General features: G+C 39.5%; 1 protein-coding gene across 1 annotated transcript in view; it reads right to left on the reverse strand.

Moving 5' to 3' along the window:
- FSHR (follicle stimulating hormone receptor) overlaps positions 1-20,971 on the reverse strand; it is a gene marked incomplete at both ends in the record, with an annotated part of 140,590 nt that overhangs the window by 75,046 nt on the left and 44,573 nt on the right. The window lies entirely within an intron of this gene.

Consider the following 20,971-nt stretch of genomic DNA (forward strand, 5'->3'; position numbering starts at 1 on the left):
ATAGTAGCAGGCATATTTTAAGAATTTTCATTGCCTGTACCTGTATTAAGTGTTTAAAACTTAATATAATTAAATCCTTTCTGAAGATGGAAAGTCTTGATTTCCATTTCCTGAAAGGCTATAAACTAGATAACTTGAAGATATTTCCACTGAAAATAGCCTAGATTTTTTTATATAACATATAAAAAATATTGTTCTAAATGCATAGCTGAGCTTGCAAGAATATATGAGAAATCTCCAGGGGTCCAACTGAAAACCTGAGTAATGAATACAAACCAGAATACTAAGAGGGTAAACTGAAGCCAAAGTGTGGGGAAGGGCAGTTTTTCTGGACTTTTTAGCCAAAGGATTTGTATTTTGATGGAAAACTGGTACATGAGATGAAACATGGAAGAGGGATGCAAAGATCCATTTCTTTCCTCTGTCTGTTCATTCTCTCTCTCTCTCTCTCTCTCTCTCTCTCTCTCTCTCTCTCATGCATTTTAGAAAGAAAGGTACAGAAAATGGATGACAATTTTCAATGAAATATAATCTGGAAATTTTTCATAATTTATAAAAGTCATAAATCCTCAGACTCAGAAATCTCAGCAAAACCCAGATCAGGAACAAAAATAAATCCACTGCCAGATATCTATTAGTTAAAACTGTAGACAATAAAAATATTTTAAATGCAAACAGAGAGGAAAAGATATATTATCATCAAATTAAAAATTAGAAAACTTGTAAACATATCTTCAGAATTATTAGAGATATGACAATTATTAGAGAAAATAATTGCCAATTTAGAGTAATATATCACAAAATGTTTATTTTCAAATGTGATGCTAAAGACATATTTAGACAAATTTAATTATCCACTAACCACAGAGTTTTAGCAAAGGAATTCCTTTATTAATACCAGTAAGAAAATTTAATTCAGTGGGGAAGAACAAAAAGCAAGAAGGAATGCTGAACAAAGAAATTAGTGCTCCTTATTGAATAGGTGGGTTTTCATAATCATTGGAAAACTTACCCACTTAATAAGAAATACTAACTGCATATTGACTAAGAACTAAGTCACAAACAAATTGGTATCAAACAAATCATTTTCTTTGACAATGATGCAATTAAATTACTTTGAAATCAAGAAAATATAATTAACTCCACCCCCACCCCAAAACATGTATACCCAACAGGAAAGCATAAACCTAAACAAACTAAACATCCTTTTAAATGATATGGGTCAAAGAAGAAATTACAATAAAAATTAGGAATTATTTGGAATTTAATTAAAATACAACATATAAAACTTAATGGTTTGATCAGAACGGAGATAAATGACATAGAGACCAAAGAAACAATACAAAAGATCAACAAAACCAAGAGCTGGTTCTTTGAAAGGATAAACAAGATTGATGGACCTCTAGCCAGGCTCACCAAGAAGCAAAGAGAGAGGACCCAAATAAACAAAATCAGAAATGAAAGAGGTGAAATAACAACAGACCCCGCTGAGATACAAAGGATTGTTACAAAATACTACGAACAACTCTATTCCAACAAACTGGACAACCTGGAGGAAATGGACATATTCCTAGAAAAATATAACCTTCCAAAAATCAATCAAGAAGAATCTAAACAGCTCAATAGGCCAATAACTATGGACGAAATTGAAGCAGTCATCAAAAAGCTTCCGGCAAACAAAAGCCCGGGGCCTGACGGCTTCACAGGAGAGTTTTACCAAACATTCAAGGAAGAACTAAAACCTATCCTCCTCAGACTATTCCAAAAAATTCAAGAGGAAGGAACACTTCCAAGCTCCTTCTATGAAGCCAGCATCACCCTAATACCAAAACCAGATAAAGACAACACAATGAAAGAGAATTACAGACCAATATCCCTCATGAACATAGATGCCAAAATCCTCAACAAAATTCTAGCAAATCGGCTCCAGCAGTACATCAGAAAGATCATACACCATGACCAAGTAGGATTTATCCCAGGAATGCAAGGATGGTATAATATCTGCAAGTCAATAAACGTGATACATCACATAAACAAATTGAGAGATAAAAATCACATAGTCATATCAATTGATGCAGAAAAAGCATTTGTCAAAATCCAACACCCTTTCTTGATAAAAACTCTCAACAAGGTGGGAATAGAAGGCTCATACCTCAACATAATAAAAGCTATATATGATAAACCCACAGCAAACATCATACTCAATGGACAAAAACTAAAACCATTTCCCCTAAGAACAGGAACAAGACAGGGATGCCCACTCTCACCACTCCTGTTTGACATAGTCCTGGAAGTATTAGCCATTGCAATTAGACAAGAAGAAGAAATAAAAGGCATCCAAATTGGAAAAGAACAAGTAAAGCTGTCTTTATTTGCAGACGACATGATATTGTACATAAAAAATCCGAAAGACTCCGTCAAAAAACTAATAGATTTAATAAATGAATTCGACAATGTAGCAGGATACAAAATTAACGCCAAGAAATCTATGGCCTTTCTATACACCAATAGTGAACTTACAGACAGAGAGACTAAAAAGGCAATCCCATTTACCATCGCACCAAAAAAATTAAGATACCTAGGAATAAACTTAACTAAGGAGGTAAAAGACCTATACATGGAAAACTACAGGACACTGAAAAAAGAGATAGAGGAAGACGTAAACAGATGGAAGAACATACCATGTTCATGGATTGGTAGAATCAACATCATTAAAATGTCCATACTACCCAAAGCAATCTATAGATTCAATGCACTCCCCATTAAAATACCAACGGCATATTTCACAGACCTTGAAAGAACTTTCCAAAAATTCATCTGGAATAAAAAAAGACCCCGAATAGCCACAGCAATCCTGAGAAAGAAGAATAAAGTAGGAGGGATCTCAATACCAGATTTCAAGCTGTATTACAAAGCCACTATTCTCAAAACAGCCTGGTACTGGCACAAGAACAGACATATAGATCAATGGAACAGAATAGAGAATCCAGATATTGACCCAAACCACTACACTCAATTAATATTTGACAAAGGAGGCATGAACATACAATGGAATAAAGACAGTCTCTTCAATAAATGGTGTTGGGAAAATTGGACAGATACATGCAAAAAAATGAAGCTAGATCACCAACTTACGCCATACACAAAAATAAACTCAAAATGGATACAGGACTTAAACATAAGATGGGAAACCATAAAAATACTAGAGGAATCCACAGGCAGCAAAATCTCAGACATATGCCAAAAGAACTTCTTCACCGATACTGCCCCTAGGGCAATGGACGCTAAAGAGAAAATAAACAAATGGGACTACTTCAAAATAAAAAGCTTTTTTACAGCAAAAGAAACTATCAACAAAACAACAAGAAAGCCCACTGCATGGGAGAACATATTTGCAAATGGCATCACTGATAAAGGTTTAATCTCCAACATCTACAGGCAGCTTATACAACTTAATAAAAGGAAGATAAATGATCCAATAAAAAAATGGGCAACGGACCTAAATAGAATCTTTTCCAAAGAAGACAGAGGAAGGCCAAGAGACACATGAAAACATGCTCAACGTCACTAATTATCCGAGAGATGCAAATCAAAACAACAATGCGGTACCATCTCACACCTGTCAGAATGGCTATCATCAACAAATCAACAAACGACAAGTGTTGGCGAGGATGCAGAGAAAAAGGAACCCTCGTGCACTGCTGGTGGGAATGCAGACTGGTGCAGCCACTGTGGAGAACAGTATGGAGTTTCCTCAAAAAACTGAAAATGGAACTCCCATTTGACCCAGTAATCCCACTCCTGGGAATATATCCGAAGAAACTAGAAATACCAGTAAGAAAGGATATATGCACCCCTATGTTCATAGCAGCACAATTTACAATAGCTAAGATCTGGAAACAGCCTAGGTGCCCATCAGCAGATGACTGGATCAGAAAACTATGGTACATCTACACAATGGAATATTATGCTGCCATAAAAAAGAAGGAATTCTTACCATTTGCAGCAACCTGGATGGAATTGGAGAACATTATGTTAAGTGAAATAAGCCAGTCAAAGAAAGAAAAATACCACATGATCTCACTCATTTATGGATAATAAAGAACATTATAAACTTGAACAAAAAGATAGATACAGAGTCAGTAAAGCATCAAAAAGTCTGTCAAATTACAGCAGGAAGGTTAGGGAGAGGTGGGGAAGATAAGAGATCAATCAAAGGACTTGTATGCATGCATATAAGCATAACCAATGGATGCAAAACTCTGGGGGGGTGAGGGCATATATGGGAGTGGGGTTGGGGGGGGGCAATGGTAAGATATGTACACATATAATACCTTAATAAAAAAATTGAAAAAAAAACTTAATGGTTGTAGCTAAACTGTTACTTATAGATAAATTTGTAGTTTTAATATACCAGAAAAAGTAAAAAGATGGAAAATAAATGAGCTACTCTTCCAGCATAGGAAACTAGTGAAAGAACAGCAGAATCCTGGAATCAGAAAATTATAAATCCAATATGTATTTATTCTATTTGTGGCCAGAACTTAAGGTGCAAACTCAAAAGCAGTTTAATAAGAAAATTGATGAAATGAGGAACTGTTGATAAAAATGTTTTGAGAAGATAAACACTCAGCTAAACTTAATTTGATACATAGAGTTTCAGTTCAATCTATACTAAATGTGGTATTTCACAATTATAAGGTTAAGTTTCTACATAAATTTATTGCTAAGAAGGGTAAAAAAAATTTCTTGTAATATTGAAAAATTTATTACAATAGTTTCAAGGACTCTTGATTTAGAAATCTAACACTAAAAATGATTGTTACAGAAAAGTAACATTATTTGAATGTTCCTTAAAGAAAACTGTTTATCACTTAAAGTTGCAAACCCAACCTATCATCCAGGCTTTAACCAGAAACTTTCTGATAATTGATTTGTTATGTCATTATTGATTCAGGTCAGCATCATCTGATTTAAAAAGTAAATTCTATCTCTTTAAAATAATAGAAAACCTCAATCTTATACAAACTATTTCAGAGACTAGCAAAAGAGAATACTCTCCAGCCCATTTTATGTGGCTGGTGTAACATCAGTAACAAAGCCAGACAGAGACAATAAAAGAATGAAAAGATTTAAGTCAATCTCACTTATTAATGTAAATAGAATAATCTGAAATAATATAGTGCCAATATATATCCAATAGAGTGTAAACAAATAATACATCATCATCAATTTGGGTTTGTCTGAGAATTCAAGGGTTGTTAAATATCAGAAAACTCTATTAAAGAAAATTTCCACATAGCAGGAATTAAGAGAGAAAAGCCACATTATTTTCTTAAGAGTCATATAAAATGTATTTGATAAAAACAAAAACCCATTCATGATAAAAAACTTTTGACAAACAAGGAGAAGAGGGATTGTTGTTAATCTGTTAAAGAATTAAGTCTGTCAACCATTACAATAAATATACTCAATGGTGAAATATTAGACACATTCCATTAAAATTAGGAATGAGGCAAGATGTCTGCCATTACATATTTCTTTAATGTTGTGCTAGATATCTTGTCTACACAGTAAGAGAAGAAAAAGATATGTCAGGATTTTTTATTTTAAAACTGTCATTACTTATAGATAACATGATTGTCTATACAACAAAGAAACTATATTCTTAAAATAATCTGAGATTATTATTAGAACTAATAAGAAAGTCTAGTAAGGTATCTGGCTTTATAATTAGTACACAAAATAATTTGCATTCTTTTAATATTTTAAAGTATATAAATTATAATGACCACAAAACTTATACAATAAGATATTAAGAAAACAAGACAGCAATTTATGAAGCAAACATAATCAAATATTTAATTTAAAGGCATTAAGAAAAGCCCTGAACAAACAAAAATAGCACATTCTAAATGGGAAGTCTCAATATTGTGAAGATATCTATTTTAATCAACATTAATACATAAATTACATGCAAGACCCATCTAAGGCACAATATTGTTTTTGTTTTGATATGTTTGCATAGAAATTGACTAGCTGATGAATATTCATATGGAAGAATAGCCAAAACAATTTTGAAGTAGTAAAACAAGATCGGGGAAATTATAAGCAAGGCAATATGATTTTTATGAAGTTATAGTGATTAAAATGCTGTGGTATTGACAGGGATTAAGAAATAGATCAATGGAAGAGAATAAAGAACACAGAAATACAGTAGACTATAAAAGATAGGAAATGACAAATGACCAGGTAGCATTAAAAATCAATGGAGAAAAATATGGGCTAATCAATAAGGGATACTATTGTTTATTCTAGTGGAAAAATAACATAAAATCCTTCCTTATTACCATACTAAAAATCTCACTTCTAGGTTTACTAAAGATCTAAATTGGAAAAAGCAAAACATTAAAACTTTTAAATAAAATACAATATTCTGTATAGAAGACTTTCTTTAAAAAGACACAAAATACTGCATACCAAAATTGGAAAGAAAATTTCCAATACACTTGACTATATTAAACTTAAATTTTCTGTAAAACAAAGATACATGAAGTAATTGATAAGATGAGATATAGACTTGGGAAAGATATTTACAACACATACTACTAAAAAAGTGTTAGCAATCAGACCTTTACAAAGTAACAACAAAAATATAAATGCAACCCAGTAGAAAATTGGCAAAAGATGTGATTAGTCAATTTACATAAGAGAAAATGCAAATGTCCAATAAACACATGAAAAGATGTTCAAATTCACTAGTAACTGGAGAATGTAAATTTAAACATTAATTAGATACCATTACATGCCATCTTACTTACAAACATTAAAAGGAAAACTTCAGAATAACAATACTGCAGAGGTAGTGGAACAATGGGACATTTTCTATACTCTTGATGGAAGGGTAAATTGCTACAAGTACTCTGAATAGCTAGCTGGTTGGCAATCCTATATAATAAAGAGCTAATATGCAAATGGTTGTCACACCCTCATGCCATCATGCCATAATGGCTTAGACACTCAACACTGGGGAGAGAGGAATGGGGACCAGCCAGGCACAAATGAACTCACAAGAGGAATGGGGGCCAGCCAGGCACAAATGAGCTCGCAAGAGAGGAATGGGGACCAGCCAGGTTGCGGCCCGGGAGAGGGACAAGCCGCCCGCCCCGTGGTTCTGGGTGCCAGTGGCTGTGCCTGTGGCCCAGGAGAGGGACAAGACGCACACCCCGTGATTCCGGGCGCCAACGGCTGCACCTGTGCCTGTGGCCCAGGAAAGGGACAAGCTACCTGCCCCGTGGTCTCGGGATCCTGTGGCTGCAGCCTGGGCAAAGCCGCCCACCCATGGTCCCCTGTGGCTGCGGCTGGCCTAGGCGAAGCTGGTCCAGATCCTGGGTGCCTGTGGCCAGCCAGAGGGAGGGAAGTCTGGGTCCCGGGTGCCTGCGACAAGCTGGAGGAGGGAATCTTGGGTCCTGGGTGCGGGGTGAGGCAGAGGCGGTTAGGTGAGATCAGGCCAGCAGGGGAGCAGTTAGGGGCGATCAGACAGGCAAGCAGAGGTGGTTAGGGGTGATCAGGCAGGTAGGCAGAGGGGTTAGGAGCTAGTGGTCTAGATTGCGAGAGGCAGTCAGACATCCCCTGAGGGGTCCTGAATTGGAGAGGGTGCAGGCCAGGCTGAGGGACCCCCTCTCCTGTGCACGAATTTCGTGCACTGGGCCTCTAGTATGCATTAAAGCTGAACATACAAACGCTCTTGGACCAGTTATTTCCATGTCTTTCTGCCACATGTCCACCTGGAGGCAGGTAAAAGATTAATCGCTGCAACATCATTTGTAATAATGAAAAAACTGGAAATAAATGCTGATGAATAAACAAATGAATACATAGTAATGAAATGTGGCCTCCTGACACAAAGCCAAATTATAAAGCAGTGGAAAGGAATGAACTGAGTTGAGCTGCATGCAGCAATGTGGATAAATCCCCAAAGCATAATGTTGAGGAAAAAAAAGATTGGTGATATGTATACAATATGTACAGAATGATATGATCTATATATATAAAAGCCTAAGTGACCAAACAACCAAACAACCATTGCACTGACCACCAGGGGGTAGACGCATAATGCAGGAGCTGCCTCCTGGTGGTCAGTGCACTCCCACAGCAAGAGCACCACCCAGCCAGAAGCCAGGCTCGTGGCTCGGGCTCCTCCCTGGCTGCCTGCGGCTTCCTGCACTGCTACATCCCTCGGGGGGATATTGGACTGCTGATTTCGGCCTGCCTTCCGCTTCCTGCCCCACAGGGGAGTGGGCCGAAACCGGCAGTCCGACATCCCCCAAGAGGTCCTGGATTGCGAGAGGGCACAGGCCAGGCTGAGGGACCCCACCAGTGCACGAATATGTGCACTGGGCCTCTAGTTTTTTATAAAGGTTAACAACCTGCCACATAAAATCGTATATTATTTTGCATGTGTCATCTTTTTATTCTGTATTTTTGATGTTTTGATATCTTGGAGCTTTGTGACTTTGGAGGAACTCCTCCTCCCAGGACTAATTCCTAGAGTTGGCTCACAATTGGCCTGTGAGTGTGCCTTTCATCTGCAAAACAGCCAATCTGAACTCTGTATGACCCACCACCTACCTTCTGGAGCCCTTACTCTCTGGGCCACTATTCCTCTGTCCCAATCACTCCTACAGGAGAGTCCCTACACCCCACAGTCTGCTGAAATTATTCAAACTAGCCAATTCTATACTTGTTTGCCCTCTCTTTGCTGTTCATTTAAATGGAAGCCAAAATAATGACTCTTGCCACGTTTTCCTGTGGCTCCCTCTGCTTCCTGACTGGCGCTTTCCCGTGTACCCTTCCTTGGAGTGGCATGCACTCTTCTCTTAGGACCTGTGAGTGTAACAAACTACCTTTCAATAGCATTAGCCTTCTGATCTGTTGGCCTCACTGTAACTGCGTAATAATAAAGCTTATATATTAAAACATGTGTAGTAATGTATATATATTGGAAAATTCTGAGATTGATCAACACCAAAATCATCATAGTGCTCACCTCTGTGCCAGGAGGAAAAAGAGTGGTAAATAACCATATCTATAGTATTTTCTACTTTTTATTATTCTATATACTTCGTGCTTTAAATATTTCATAATTAATTACTCAAGATTGAAATTCTCACCAGGCCATATCCCAAGCATCACTTATTTATTTGTTTCTTTTTAAACACACACACACACAGAGAGCTATTTAGAAGTGGCATCATACCCTTCTTGTCAGATGGCACTTTTATTCCACTCTGGAAGGTGGAATAAATTGCCTGGGTGATTTCTGTAAAAAATTTACAACTTATCATGCTGGCTGTGAAAATAAATGTTTTCTTTACTATTGCAAGTTACTTAATATCTCTTCCCTGATAAATGAGGTGGGTGGGATTTACTGTTTTCTTTCCTGAAATTGGGAGGCTTTAGGATCCCTTGAATGTGTCTGTTAGAAGCAGTTCATATCTTGGGCAGTCTATTCACCCTTGGCCAAATTCAATTTCCCTTTGTGGCTTAAAGGAGAATAGTTTTTAAAATCCCATAAAAAGCTTCTGGCCTCCTGGAAAACAGCCAATATTCTTTTAGAGAAAGCTGCCTTTTTATGATGGCCCAAGTGTAAATGACACTGTGCTCTGTGGTCTTTGAATTTCACACAAGTTTAAAAATTAGAGTGAGAACAGCTTGGCAAAAGATATGCAGAAAAGAAATTGATCATCTTCCTGACCTCAAAATGCCAAGAGTTTTTGTGCTTCACACTTTTAGGTCAAACTCATCCTAATCAACTTCCTGAAAATGTGTGCATGAAAACTACGGTACACAAATGGGTGGATTGAACTAAATAAGTAAATCATCCAGAAAATAAAAAGATTTTAAATAACTTGATTTGGCTATTTACCATGACCCAGCAGAAGACTACCCTACTGTCAAAATCATTTGGACATCCATTTGTTTGCATTTTTCTTGTTGTTATACATGGGTCTTGAAGCCTGTGGGACAGGGAATAGCGGGAAAGAGGTACCAAGGTAGGAAGAGGTGGCTTCTATATACAATTTGACTTGAAATTTTATTAAAAACAAAAGTTTTCCACATTTTGGCCTGAGTCTTAACTGTTTAGAACAATTAAACAGATGCAGGTGTTCCTTACCTTAATGTGAGTTCAGTTAGCATTAGCCCTTAACACACACTTAGGCTGTATACACAAATGCCAAGGATGCACTGGTGGTTGCGAAGTCTCCCTTGAGGGACAGACGTGTCAATGTTCTTTGTCTCCCCTCTTCCGTGGAGTGGGCGCTTGTCCCTTAAGCCAAATGTGGGAGGTATTAGGAGAACAAATTAAAGGGGAGATATAGAGACTGAAACATGACAAGGTTGACCTCTAAAGGTCAGAAGTGGCCAAATGCTTTGGGAGAGAGCTGGTTTTCCATGGACAAAGGTGTGGGTGTCCCATGAGCCAAATCTGGACCCTGCAGAAGAGAGCTGGACTGCTTAGCCTGAGGAAAATGGACTTATTTTGATAATGAACTGACCTCAAAGAGAGCCTGCAGGGAGTGGACTGCTGGAAGCCCGGGGCAGGGGAATCAATCTCTGGGAAGTACAGGTGGAAGTCTCCAGTGTGAGGAATCCCGAGGAGCCCATGTGCCACACCAGAGGGTCCCGGAGGCAGAGGGCCACTGTACCAGCAGCGTTAGCTCCAGGGCCTTTATCTCTAGTCTCTCTCCTTCCTGGGCCCAGCCCAGGTGAGGCCAGAGTCAGCAGCAACTAGGGAAGGATATGGAATAAGAACGAGAGAAGAAATTGTTCCTTCCTTACCGGTTGTAGATTTTTGAGTCCGAAGCAGGCCCAAGCAGTGGAATAGGGCAGTTTTAAATCAGATGAAAGTGGACATTTAATAATAACAGTGGCCTTTCATTACATTTATGAGTCTGGAACAGTTATGCCTGCCCCATATTTCATCTGGGGTGGGGGATAATGCTTCAACAGAGCAGGTTTGCCTGGCAGTGGTAGTAAAGCAAGTGATTTTCTGTTTGTACCCTACTAAATCCATCTTGATCAATGTGTTATGATTTCTGAGTTGGTGAAAACCTTCCCCAAGTCATCCTTTGTAATGCTTTGTCTCTGAGAGAAAAAGTATCCTATCTAATAATCCTATCTAATAATAGGCAAATATGCAAATTGACCATACCCCCGACACGCCCACAAGCCATGCCCACCATCCAATCAGAGTGAGTATGCAAATTAACCCAAACCAAGATGGCTACAGCCACAGAGAGCAAGGTTTCCTAGGAAACAGAGGAAGCCAAGCTTTCCGCCTGTCCTGGCCAGGCCTAAGCCTCCACTCAAGCTACAAAGTTTCAATTATAGAAGGTAAACAAATTCAAACAAATGGCGGCAGAATGGAGCTTGAGAGAGCAGGCCAGGGTTGCCGCCGGCAACAGGGGAAGCAAAGCTTTCTGCACACCCTGGCCGGGCCCACCCGCTTAAGGCAACAAAGTTTCAATTATAACCCCAACACAAATGGCTGCCGGCCTCCTCGGAGGGAGCCCCAGGCTTGGCTCTGCTCCAGGCTACAAAGTTTCAATTGTAGAAGGAAAATAAATTCCAGATACCAGGGCCTCTGCTTGGGTTGCCAGGGGGCATGGCCGGCCTGCAAACCACCACAGGCCCCTCGCTCAGGCCGCCCCACACCCCAAGGGAACCCCCACCTGATCTGGGACGCCCTTCAGGGCAAACCAGCTGGCCCCTACCCCTGTACCAGGCCTCTATCCTATCTAATAAAAAAGTAATTTGCAGATTGATCATCACTGCAACACACAATATAGCTGCCCCCATGTGGTCAAAGATCCTGCCCCCATGTAGACAAAAGATGGCCACCACAAGATGGCCAGCAGGAGAGGGCAGTTGGGAGGCACCTGGCCTGCAAGGGAGGGCAGTTGAGAGGGACCAAGCCTGCAAGGGAGGCAGTTGGAGGTGATCAACCCTGCAGGAGAGGGCAGTTAGGGGTGACCAGGCCGGCAGAGGAGGGAAGTTGGGGGCAAACAGGCTGGCAGCAGAGTGGTTAGGGAGTGATCAGGCTGGCAGGCAGAAGCAGTTAGGGGCAATCAGGAAGGCAGGCAGGCAAGCAGTTGGGAGCCAGCAGTACTGGATTGTGAGAGGGATGTCTGCCCATTTAGGGATCCGACTGCCCACCGGGATCAGGCCTAAACGGGCATTCGGACATCCCTTGAGGGGTCCCATATTGGAGAGGGTACAGGCTGGGCTGAGGGACAACCCCCCTCCGTGCACGAATTTCGTGCACCGGGCCTCTAGTTATGAACATAATGGGAGAATGAATGGAAGGAAAGGCATGGAAAGCATTCGTATGCTTATTTTCTCCCCTGTTATTTAGTTCTTATTACATGGGCTGTTGAGGAATTTAGGACAGGGAGGGTAATTTGGCTTTACCTTTTGGCACCATTTAGGATTGCCAGAAACATCTGCAAGTCAGGAGCTCAGCCACATGCATTGTCTACTTGGTACTGGAATGGCTGGAGAGGGGTGGTCCAATTGTGTAGATGTTGTTTCCATTAGACCACGTACTCAGCTAAATTTTTGGATAATCTGTTCTATGTAGACACTGGCACAAGCTATTGTGTCAACTTATAATGCCAGGATGTTTCATTTAGTAGAGAAACTCATGAGGCAGGCGCTACTCAGAGCCCAGCTGCAATGACATCTCACTGTGCCCTGAGCCTCCACGATTTCCCCTCCACAACCTTCCCAGAGTGGTGATTCCTCACTTTTATCATCTTCCAGGGAACAGGGCTTTCTAATAGCTGTTTTGAATCTGCTTTCCTTTTATTTCCATTTATGTTTCTCTTATCTCAACATCTGTACTGGGCTGATGAAAGCAATGTAGGCACTATTGCTAACTGTATATCACTGCTGACTTTATCTCTTCCTTTGTATAACCTTTATATCAAGGTTGTGGAGACTTTCATTCCCGACTCCCCCATCCCTTGTTTGCATTGAATGGTTCTGGAATTACTCTCTATACCACATTTTTATCACTTGTTTACATTCGTTTTATCACCTGTTCACGTTCATCTTCTTACCTGAATCTGATACCTGATTTATAACCCATTTATATAAAAGCTCAGCATGAAGAAGCAACATAGTGAAGAGGAAAGATCACTAGGGTAAAAAATTAGAAATCTGGGCTCTATGCTGGCTCTGCTACTAGGTATGTAAGTGACTGAGAAAAGTCAAGCCCCATCTGTGGAGTGAGGAGGTTGGGCCAGATGATCTCTAAGGTCCTATCAGATAAATTTTACAATGTGTTATATAGTAGAATCCTCTTCAAGTGCTCTTCCATTTCAGTCATATTCTGTTTAAGGCAAAAGTGATAAGTTTATGTTAAGTCCTCAACACAGAATGAAACCCATCTGAAGGGATTACTGAATAATAGTTAGCCCTTCTTTTCTCTAGTAAAGGTCAAAATCACTTGAGCCTGCCCTTTCCTTCCCATCCCTCTGCCACCACCCAGGCGGGATCGCATTCCCTCATGTCTGCAGCCTTGGCTATGACTTATTGGAGATCCTCCTCTTCTGGTCTCTATTGTCCAGTCTGTCTCATCTACCATGATCAGAGTGTTCCTCCTAACACTGCTTGCCTTGACACTCTCCTACTCAAAAGTAAGACAAGGCAAAAGAAAAAAAAAAAAGCCATAAATATGCCTCTTCAATTGCTCACCATTGCCTTTAGAAATCTTAACTCATTTGTCTTCCATTTGAGGCACTCCATAACCTACCTCCACTTCCTTTTCAGTGAAATGTTCTATTACTTCCTGTGTATAAATTCAAACTAGCCAAGCCCTAACCATTAATAAATGGCTTGGGTGATATATGTACTAAAATTCTACAAGTCTATGTACTATCTTCTTAGTATATGAAATCTATCTATATAAAACCCTAATATGCAAATTGACTGAACGGTGAAATAACCAGTGGAATGACTGGTCGCTTTGACATGCACTGACCACCAGGGGTCAGACACTCAATGCAGAAGCTTCCCCCAGATCACAGGCCCCAATCGGAGGCGGTGGGGGGCGGGGCTGGCGAGCGGGTGGCACCAGGTCAGCCAAGGCGATGCAAGCCGGGGCCCCAATCATTCCACTAGTCACCCCACAGAGGGAGGCAACCGACTGGGGCAGTGGGGTGCGGGGCCAGCAAGTGAGAGGCACCAGGCCAAGCCAAATCTCCTTCCATCTAAAAAACAAAATAAAATAACAAACATAAAGAAACAGACTCAATAGATACAGAGAACAGACTGACAGCTGTCAGAGGGGAGGAGGTAGGGGGCTGCGTGAAAAAGGTGAAGGGATTAAACAAAACAAAATCAAAAAACTCCATAGACAGATAACAGTATGGTGATTACAGAGCAAAAGTGGAGTGGGGAGGTAAAGAGGGTGTAGGGGGGATGGATGGTGATGGAAGGAGGGCTGCCCTTACTCTGTCAGAGTGAATAAACAGGATTCCACTTTAATGATTCACCAGGGTCTCAGACAGCATCTGATAAAATGGCAAACATATTTTGTCTCTGAAGCAGTTCTTTTGGTCCCCTCAGTTAATGTCAACCTGATTTTACTGTGATTTTTATTGACAACATTTAGCTCAAGATGCAATAATAAAAGGCGATTGTCACATAAAGGTCAGTTTAGAGCTGCTTTTGCTAAGATGTGAGAGGATTAACCAGGGATACACTTCCTTCTAGAATCTATGGGCTCTGGCTAACTATGACAGTCACTGAAAATGAAACACAGGAACACCACAGGAAAGATGATCACTGCTCCATGCACCAAAGATAAATTTAAGTATTTTGTAATGTACTTACTTAAAACTAATGTCCGTTTTCTATTTAGAAGCTCCACACATTTAATCAGAAAGCATATGCCTTGAATAATTATCTTTTACTGACTGTGTAAAATGCAAATGTTGAATGTTCAAATGAACTTTGTTAGAGATAAGAACAAATGCATAGAACTATTTAAAGTAGATCCAGAGAAAAGGGAACAGGACAGTGCTCAGAATGCAACCCTATATCTAAATTCACTCCCAAGATAATAAATATGTTATTTATTATGGGGTTTTGAAGAATGAATTATTTAATCTTCAAGGCAATAACCTGATGATATCTATACCTAATCTTTAAGAGCAACATGTATTTTGACAGAGGGAAAAATCCCTGAAAATTTTCATTTCCTCTGTGGGGATGAAAAGAAAGCATTATTTAGCATTGTGTGTTTTTTTCTAATAAGAACTAGAGATTTCACCAGAAATCAAGATAAATACATATGCTTTGCATCAAAAGAACATAAAATAATATTAAGCTCACATTATGCTTCTCTAGATACTAACTTCTAACGCAGAGCAGATTCTGAATAAATAGTTCACATGTTATAATAGAAACAAAACAATTGTCTACAATATTTAATTGGTAGAAATAAATAGCAATGGTAAATAGAAATACAGGGACCCTTCATTACAAATGCTGACATTTATAAGTGATAATGTCTAGAGTAACAGTGTGTGGCAAAGCAACAGCTTTGCAGGAGTGATAGAATAGTATTGATACCTTGCATTTAACAGAGGGCATGTCTCCAATTTCCAGAACATGGAGATACATTTCATGTTACTCGAAGAATAAAATCTGTATCTTGACTTTTGACATTTCCTGTTTTGAAAACACCCATTGGTCTAAGCAATAGATGTTCTTCTTAAACAGAATCTTTACACTAATTTTAGACTAAAACGTGGTGGTGAGGAGCCGAGTTGCAGGGGGTGGAGTGCAGATCTGCACAGTCTTGGTCAGGCTTTTCTAGCTCTGAACTATGCAAAACACACAGATTCTAGCTAGTAGGGGCACTGGTCACTGGACGGGGGCTTGACCTTAGTTAAGAGGAAGAAAAAGTGGGGGAAATGAACTAACATTTATTGAGGACCTATTATATACAGCTATAGTTCAAAGTTGTATATTACACAATCTCACTTTTAGTTCTCACTACAGTGTAACAAAGTAAGTGTGTCTTTTTGAACTAACATACAGCCCTAACCGGTTTGGCTCAGTGGATAGAGCGTCGGCCTGCGGACTCAAGGGTCCCAGGTTCCATGCCAGTCAAAGGCATGTACCTTGGTTGCGGGCACATCCCCAGTAGGAAGTGTGCAGGAGGCAGCTGATCAGTGTTTCTCTCTCATCAATGTTTCTAACTCTCTATCCCTCCCTCTCCCTTCCTCTCTGTAAAAAATCAATAAAATATATATTTTTAAAAAAAGAACATACAATAAAATTGAGTGTGTGTGTATACAGCTCTATGAGTTTAGCACATGCATAGATTCATGTAACCCCTACCACCACAATTGGAATACAGAACAGTGTCATCACCATAAAATTCCCTTTGCTACAACGTTGAAATCACACTGACCCGCCCACTTTTAAGCCCTGGTAACCACTGATCTGTTTTCTGTTGCTGTAATTCTGCCTTTCCAAATGTTATATAAATGGTATTATACAATATATAACCTTTGAGACTGGCTTTTTTCAGTCAGTATAGTTCACTTGAGATTTATCCATTTTGTTGTTTAGGCCAATAGCTTGTTCTTTCCTGTTGCTGAGTAGTAATTTATTGTATAGAATACACTACAGTTTACTCATTCACCCATTGTAAGACATTTGAGTTGTTTTCATTTTGAGGTAATTTTGAATAGGGCTGCAATAAAAATTGATACACAGGTTTTTGTGTGAATGTGTGTTTTCGTTTTTTAAAGGATAAATACCTAGTAGTGAAATTAGAGGGTTATAAGTACTTGCCAAATTGTTTTCCAGAGCAGCTTTACCATTTTGCATTCTTACTAACAGTATATGAGAATTCAAGTGCACTGCATCCTTGTCAGCACTTGGTAGTATCAGTTTTGTTTTGTTGTTGTTTTTGGCTATCCTAATAGGTGTACAGTTTTATCACATTGAGGTTTTAATTATCTTCTTAATGGCTACTGATGTTGAGCATATCTCCATGTGCTTATTTGTCATTCTAATATCTTCTTTGGTGAAGTGTCTAAGTCTTTACCCTGACTTTTTTTGTTGTTGCTTTCTTTCTGTTGAGTTCTGAGAGCTCTGGATACATATCCTTCTTAGATATGTGGCTTAAAAACATTTTCTCCCAATTTGTAGTTTGTCTTTACTCTCTTAACAGTATTTTACACAGAGCAAAAGTTTTTAATTTTGATAAAGTCCAATTTATCAATTGTTTCTTTCATAGATAATGCTTTTAATGTCATTTCTAAAAACTCTGCCTAACTCCAGGTTATAGAAATTTTCTCCAATGTTTTCTTCTAATAATTTTATAATTTTATGTTGCACATTTAGATTTATGATCCATATTGGATTTGGGTTAATTTTTAAATAAAAGTGTGAGGTTTAGGTCAAGGTTCTCTCTCTCTCTCTCTCTCTCTCTCTCTCTCTCTCTCTCTCTCTCTTTCTCTTTCATTTTTGCATATGCGCCAACACTATTTGTTTAAAGGTTATTATTTTCCATTGAGTTGCTTTTGCACTTTTGTCAAAAATCAGCCATAATTGTGTGGATCTATTTCTGGACTCTTTATTCTGTTTCATTAATCTATGCATCTATCTTTTTGCCAATGCCATATTTTCTTGATCACTGTAGTTGTATAGTAAATCTTAAAACTGGTTAATGTGAATTCTCCGATTTTGTTCTTTTACAAATTTATTTTGGTTATTTTAATTTCTTTGCCTTTTCATGTAAATGTCAGAACAAGCTCTAATCTGTAACTACAAAAAAATCCTGCTGGGATTTTGATTGGAATTATGTTAACTTATAGATCAATTTGGGGAGAATTGACATTTTAAATGTATTACATTTTCCAATTATAAATACAATATAGTATATCTCACCATTTATTTAAGTCTTCTCTTGATTTCTTTCATCATTTGTAACTTACAGGATATAAATTTTGTATCTATTTTATGGATTTATACCTAAGTATTTTAAAACTTTTTGAGCCATTGCAAACAGTATTGGATTTTATTTTTGCTTTCTCATTATTCAGTGTTAATTTGAAGTAAAAATAATTTTTACTTGTTGACCTTGCATCGTGACAAGCTGATCCTAAAGTTCATATAGCAAAAACTAGATATGGATAGTGCAAAAGAAGAAAGCTATGGACTAATGTCCCTCATGAATAGACATAAAAATCTTTAAGAACACACTACAAATCAAATCCAGCAACATATAATAAGAAATACATACAATGAGCAGGTGATATTTATCCCAAGAATGCAAGACTGCTTTAATATTTTAAATTCAAACAATGAAGCAGTGCAGCTTTACCACTGCTTTACCACTGCCAGTGTGACTCAGTTGGTTGAGTGTTGTCCCATGCATCAAACAGTTGCTAGTTTGGTTCCTGGTTAGGGCACATGCCCAGATTTCAGGTTCAATCCCTGGTAGGGGGCAAAGGGGCTTGCAAGAGGCAGTCCATCCATGTTTTGCTCTCACATCTCTCTCTCCATCAATCTTAAAAAAATCTTTAAAAATAAATTTTTAAAAAATCAAACTATGTAACCCACAGACTAATTAAAAGACTAAAGAAGAAAAACAAGATTATATTAATGAATGTAGAAAACATTAAGGAGGCTTTTTGATAGATAATTTGTCCCCTAATATTCTCCTCTTGCTACTCCCATGAAACATTTATACCATACACACACACACACACACACACACACACACACACACACACACACACACACTATACATCTGTTTAAATACTGTATGTATATTTGTTCATGAAATATGCTAGATTAAGTTTCACTTACATGGCTTAACTGATTTTTTTCTGTTCGAGGGATTATCAAGCCTGGTCTCCATTTTAACACTATTCTCCTCTCTCTGATATATAAAACAGGTAAAAACAACATTTCTTCTCCCTACCAGGAACCAATTTTGCCTCCTTGGGGGCAATATAGTCCTACTGAGGAGAAATGTTCTGGCTAAAGATGTTTGGACTTGACTGAGGAAGAAATGTGAACCACTGAGGATTTCTAGAAAAGGGCTGATACTGAAATGTTGGCATGGCTCTTCTAATAATTTGTAAGGTCCTTTTTCCTACAGAAATTAAAGGATCATAAATCAACTCAGCCTCACATCAAAAAATAGGATGGGCAAATCTCTCACAAATTGGTCGCAAGACAAGATTTAGAAACAAAGGAAGGCCTGATTCAGGTAGGACCATAAAGTCCCTCTTCTGTCTGCCTTTTCCAAAGCTGAAAACTTGCAGCCCCTCTGACTTGACGTGGACCTCAGCACTCATCTTGAGTGGTGTCTACTATCTCAGCTGGTCGCAGGTTGAAGGTAACATCTCAGAGCAGAGGGCACATTGTGAGATGGCATCCCCACAGAACTGGTGGTCTACTTCTAATGGGTGGCTCATCAAGAGAGAGGCCCTGCTCCTGTCTTGTTAAGTGAGGGTGAAAGTAGAGTGTGTGTGTATGTGTGTGTGTGTGTGTGGGGGGGGGGGGGGGGTAGCAGGAATCTCTATGCCAGTGTATCTGACTCTGGATATTAGTGAAATAATCTATATATATAAAAGGCTAAGCGACCTCCGACCAACAGACCGTCCAACCGGCTGGTAGGTATGACATGCACTGACTACCAGGGGGAAGACGCTCAACACAGGAGCTGACGAGCGACAGCAACTTTGCAGAGTGCCCTCTCGTACTCTTGGGACCCCTCGGGGGCTGTCGGAGAGCTGGTTTCGGCCTGATCCCCACAGGCCAGGCCGAGGGACCCCACCTGCTGTAGGGACCCTGCTCACTCTGCAGACACCCTTCAATCCCCAGTGCTGCCCCAGGTGCGGCTGGCCGGGGTGGGACTGTGGGATATTGGCTCCAGGGTGTGTCTGGCCTGTCTTGCCCAGTCCTGCCCCACCTGCCACCTTTTAATTAATTTCCTTTCAATGTGCATGAATTGGTGCACTAGGCCACTAGTAATCTACATAAGGTCCAGGGTTTCTTTCTCATGATGTTGCAGATCAGACATAAGAAAGCCCATACCATTCTTTGCCTTGGATGAAATTTGGAATAAAGAGAGATCAACTTATAGCAGGGCAAGTAGAGGACACCAACAGCTATATTTTTTTCCCTTTTACTGTGATCTGAGTGACATGGAAAGAATTCACCATTACCATTGTGATTTCAGTTTGTAAAAGTTTGGGGGATATGACAGTATCAGTGATCATGCCAGAGAGAATAGTCCTATATAATAAAAGTCTAATATGCAAATTGACCAAACGGCAGAACAAGGGGTCGCTATGATGTGCACTGACCACCAGGGGACAGACACTCAACACAGGAGCTTCCCCCTGGTGGTCAGTGCACTCCCATAGGGGGAGCGCCACTCATCCAGAAGCCGGGCTCATGGCTGGCGAGTGCAGTGACGGTGCTAAGGACCTCTGTGGCAGTGCTAAGGACCCCTTAGGAGATGTCCGACTGCCGGCTTAGGCCTGCTCCCTAAGCCGGCAGTCGGACATCCCACGAGGGGTCCCAGACTGCAAGAGGGCACAGGCCAGGCTGAGGGACCCCCCCCCCCCCAGTGCACGAATGTCATGCACTGAGCCTCTAGTGTTAAAATAAAATGAGACCAGGCTTGATGATCCCTTTAACAGAAAAAAAACAGTTAAGCCACGTAAGTGAAACTTAATCTAGCACATTTCATGAATGTAAAAGAAACTTAATTTAGGTTATTTCTTGTAAGTGCTTCTGATAATCATAAGTGAAACTGAAGTCATCTTCTGAAAATGATATAAGATAATCAGTTTTAACCAATCCCCTGCTGTCTGGAAGCCCTCATTGTAATAACCAATCATTGTAAAGGTTAAACAGCGTCCTC

The sequence above is a fragment of the Cnephaeus nilssonii genome (assembly GCF_951640355.1).
Source record: "Cnephaeus nilssonii genome assembly, chromosome: 15".
Lineage (NCBI taxonomy): Eukaryota > Metazoa > Chordata > Mammalia > Chiroptera > Vespertilionidae > Cnephaeus > Cnephaeus nilssonii.